The following is a 4,940-nucleotide window of genomic DNA, read 5'->3' on the forward strand; positions in this document are numbered from 1 at the left end:
TGTTTTATTTTATTATAGCAATTGTCACTAGCCAATAAATGAAAAGAACTTTATATAATAAAATATAGATGGAATTTAATATGTTAGATCATACACTATATTCAATTATACTCTTCTCTGGTCTGAAAATTAGAGCATTATATAGTTCATTATTTTCTTTTTTTCCCTATATTGAAAATAGATTTTTTTTTTGTAACCAAAAGTTTAATCTCGAGGATTCACACAAACATATAAAAAAAAAAAATCTTTCACAGTAACTCAAAGTTTAACGCTACAATGTACCCTTAAACTGATAGGACATTGGTATCTTAGTTTTACATTTCCAAACAAAGAATGTTCAATTTCTGCCAGTTGTTTCTATATCGTTAGCACATCATACTTTAACTGGGCAGGATATAGGTTTATTTCAGTCTATAACTAAAGTTCAAACCAAATTCAATCTTTCTCAAGGGAGCTTCTGCAAACTGGTCTTCTATTGCCTTTCATTTGACCTAGATCAGCTCTGAGACCTAGAGAATGATGGAGACAACTTGTGATTTCTCTCACGGGACAGTGACCCACTCCGGCTTCGATAGAAGCTTCTCTTTCTTGGAGATGAGCGCCAAGGTGAAGGACTCCTCCTATGGTAATCATCTCGAGGACGACCCCGCGAGGGAGGTGGGCCACAATTTCGACTTCTTTTTCCATCATTTGACAGTTCGACTCTTACACAGCAGCAACACAGATTTCTTCCACCTAGCTCTCGACAGCGTCAGCAGCATCTCAGGGATCCTCAGGTTTAAGGAAAGCAAAGCCAGGAGGGTTTTGAGCAACCCACACACTCTGGAGTGGTCCATAAGAACCGAAAGCCCCTTCTAATTCAGTCTTGTTTCTGTTGCTTCCAAGATTACCTACATAAACCTTACAGGCCAATGGACAGGAATCATGATGCATTTCGAGACCCTGGCCCGTCAGAGAGTTAGGGTTTGAGCTTCGGCCCACCTGCTTAACTCCAGCTCTGCTCCGAAAAAGGCTCACTATCCCACTCACACACACACACACACACACACACCTCAAATACACTTTCTCGTACCTCTACTTCTCCCAATTCCTTCCCACCTCCCTTCCATCCAGATCTACTCATCATTCTGTTTCTCATTAGAAAACAAACAGGCTTCTAAGGAATGATAATAAAATATAATAAAGAATAATAAGATGAAACAAAACCTAAAACATTGGAATTGGACAAAGCGAACACAAGGAAAAAGCCAGAGAAGGCACTGGAAACACCGGTCCACTTGGTTGCACACTCAGGAATTCCACAAAAACACTAAACTGAAACTCATAACATATACACAGACCCATCGCCCTGTGCATGGTGTTTCAGAATCTGTGAGTTCCTATGAGCTCTGCTTACATTTATTTAGAGGGCCTTATTTTCTTGGTGTCCTCCCTCCACTTTGGCCCTTGCACTCTTTCAACTTCATCTTCCAAAGGGATTCAGGGCCCTGAAGGGAAAGATTTGATGGAGATATCCTGTTTGGGGTTGAGTGTTTGATGGTCTCTCATTCTGTGTATATTGTTTGGCTGTGGGTCTCTGTACTTTGTCTAATCTGTTGGAGGAGGAAGCTTCTCTGAGGATGGTCAGCAAGGCAATGATCTAGGAATATGGAAGAAAGTCATTAGAAGCCATTTTACCACTGTGTTGTTTTTGTTTGTTTGTTTGTTCATTCTATTTTGTTGGTTTTGTATGTTTGTTTGAATACAGGAGTATTTGTGTTTGCACTAGGTCTCTGGGATATATAATCTCAGGTTGCTGGTCATCAAACCAGTGTTCAGTAAGGGTTCTATCTCCTACAATGCTCCATAGAACAAATCAGTCATGGGATGGTTATTCCCACAAGTTTGTTTGTTTGTTTGTTTTCACCATTGCATTAGCATGTATATATATTGTTTATGTATATACCATTGTTGGTATATACATAAACAATACTTAGAAAAAAAACTGAAAAGAACAATAGAGTCTATTAGAAGGTGAGCTATCTTAGACTTTGATTTGACAGATATGACTTAAAAATCTTTGCTTAAATTAAAATTTTAAATGTTCTTACAAGTCATGTAGAAGCAGGGATTGTTCATGGTATATATATAGTTGATAAGAATCCTGAGTGAGGTATCCCAGAAGCAGAAAGACACACAAGGTATATAATCACTTGTAAGTGGGTATTATATATATAATATAGGATAAACATACTAAAATCTGTACACCTAAAGAAGCTAAACAAGAAGGTGGACCCTTGGCAAGATGATCAGTCCTCACTCAGAAAGGTAAACTGGACAGACATCAGAAGATGGAAAAAAGAGGACAGGAGACTACACAGAGGGCCTCTGAAATACTCTACCCAGCATATCAAAGCAGATGCTGAGACTCATAGCCAAACTTTGGACAGAATGCAGGGAATCTTATGAAAGAAAGGGGAGATTGAAAGACCTGGAGAGGACAAGAACTCCTCAAGAGCAACAGAACTAACTAAAATATCTGGACCCAGAGGTCTTCTTTGAGACTGATATGCCAACCAAGAATCATTCATGGAGATAAGCTACAACCCCTGCTCAGATGTAACCCAGGGCAGCTCAATGTCAGGTGTGTCTCCTAGTAAGGAGAATAGGCACTGTCTCTGACATGAACGCAGTGGCTGACTCTTTGATCACCTCCCCTTGAGGGGGCAATAGCCTTACCAGGGCAAAGAAGAAGACAATGCAGCCAGTCCTGATGAGACCTGATAGGCTAGGGTCAGATGGAAGGGGAGGAGGACCTCCCCTATCAGTGAATTTGGAGAGGAGCATGGGAGGAGAAGAAGGAGGAAAGAGGGGGTTGGGAGGGAATGAGGGAAGGAGGTACAGCTGGGATACAAAGTGAATAAACTGTAATTATTTATTTTTTTTTTAAAAAGTGAACAGCCTATGAAAATGTACTAGCACAAAAAAGGAACTGTACCTAGTTCTAAAACTAGGTAAGAACACAAAAGTACTGTTAAAAGCAAGCTAGGAAATTTCATGATTTCCTTGCTTTTTTAATCTCTGAGTAATATTCCATTGTGTAGATGTACCACAATTTCCGTATCCATTCCTCAATTGAGGGGCATCTGGGTTATTTCCAGCTCCTGGCTATTACAAATAAAGCTGCTACAAACATGGTTGAGCAGATACCCTTGTTGTATACTTGAGCATCTTTTAGATTTATGCCTAGGAGTGGTATAGCTAGATCTTGAGGAAGCTCTACTCCTAATTGTCTGAGAAAGCTCTAGACTGATTTCCAAAGTGGTTGTACAAGTTTACATTCCCACCAGCAGTGGAGGAGGGTTCCCCTTTCTCCACAACGTCTCCAGCATGTGTTGTCCTTCAGTTATTCATCTTAGCCATTCTGATGGGTGTAAAGTGAAATCTCAGGGTCAATTTCATTTGCATTTCCCTGGTGACTAAGGACATTGAACATTTCTTTAAGTGTTTTTCTGCCATTCGATATTCCTCTATTGAGAGTTGTCTGTTTATCTCTATACCCCATTTTTTAATTGGATTACTTGGTTTGTTGCTGTTTAACTTCTTGAGTTCTTTATATATACTGGATATTAGCCCTCTGTCAGATAATAGCATTGGTGAAGATTATTTCCCAATCTGTAGGCAGTCGTTTTGTTTTGATGACAGTGTCCTTTGCTTTACAGAAACTTTTCAGTTTCATGAGGTATAATTTATTGACTGTTGCTCTTAGAGCCTGTGCTGTTGGTGTTCTGTTCAGGAAGTTGTCTTCTGTGCCAATAAGTTTCAGGTTCTTTCCCACTTTTTATTCTAACAGGTTTAGTATGTCTGGTGTTATATTGAGGTCTTTGATCCACTTGGACTTTAGTTTTGTGCAGGGTAATAAGTATGGATCTAGTTACATTTATTTTTACATGTAGCCATCCAGTTAGACCAGCAACAATTGTTGAAGATGCTATCTTTTCTTTTTTTTTCCATGGTATGGTTTTGGCATCTTCGTCAAAAATCATGTGTTCGTAAGTGTTTGAGTTTATTTCTGGGTCTTCTATCTGGTAAAAAAAAAAAAAAAAAAAGAAAAGAAAATCATAAAATTTATGGTTAAATGGTAGGAACTGGAAAAGATCATCCTGAGTGAGGTATCCCAGAAGCAGAAAGACACACAGCATATATACTCACTCTTAAGTGGATATTAGACATATAATATAGGATAAACATATCAAAATCTATACACCTAAGGAAGCTAATCAAGAATGAGGTTCTGGCTAAGATGCTTAATCCCCATTCAGAAAGGCAAAGAGGATGGACAATAGGGGAGGGGGAAAACAGGAAACAGGGCAGGAACCTACCACAGAGGGATTCTGAAAGGCTCTAACCTGCAGGGTATCAAGACAGATGTTGAGACTTATGGCCAACCTTTGGGTAGAGTGTAGGGAATCTTATGAAAGAAATGGTAGATAGTAAGACCTGGAGCTTCACAAGGAGAGCTTCACAAGATTCACAAAGAGATCCAAAATGTCTGGGCACAGGAGTGTTTTCTGAGACTGATACTCCCGCCAAGGACCACTCATGGAGATGGCCTGAAACCTCTGCACAAAGGTAGCCCATGGCAGCTCAGTGTCCAAGTGGGTTCCATAGTAAGGGGGAAAGTGACTGTCTCTGACAGGAACTGATTGGCCTGCTCTTTGATCACCTTCTCCTGATGGGGAAGCAGCCTTACCAGGCCACAGAGGAAGACAATACAGCCACTCTTTATGAGACCTGATAGACTAGGATCAGAGGGAGGGGGAGGAACACCTCCCTTATCAGTGGACTGTGGGAGGGGTGTGAGTGGGAAAGAAGGAAGGAAGGTGGGATTGGGAGGGGACAAGGAAGGGACGTACAGGGGGCATACAAAGTGAATAAACTGTAATTAATAAAAAAAAGAA

At 40.1% G+C, this 4,940-nt stretch overlaps 1 pseudogene; it reads right to left on the minus strand.

The window, feature by feature from the left end:
* Positions 1-472: 472 nt before the first annotated feature.
* LOC110541594 (serine/arginine-rich splicing factor 3-like) lies at positions 473-933 on the minus strand (annotated as a pseudogene).
* Positions 934-4,940: the final 4,007 nt, after the last annotated feature.

Source organism: Meriones unguiculatus, chromosome 9 (assembly GCF_030254825.1).
Source record: "Meriones unguiculatus strain TT.TT164.6M chromosome 9, Bangor_MerUng_6.1, whole genome shotgun sequence".
Taxonomy (NCBI): Eukaryota; Metazoa; Chordata; class Mammalia; order Rodentia; family Muridae; genus Meriones; species Meriones unguiculatus.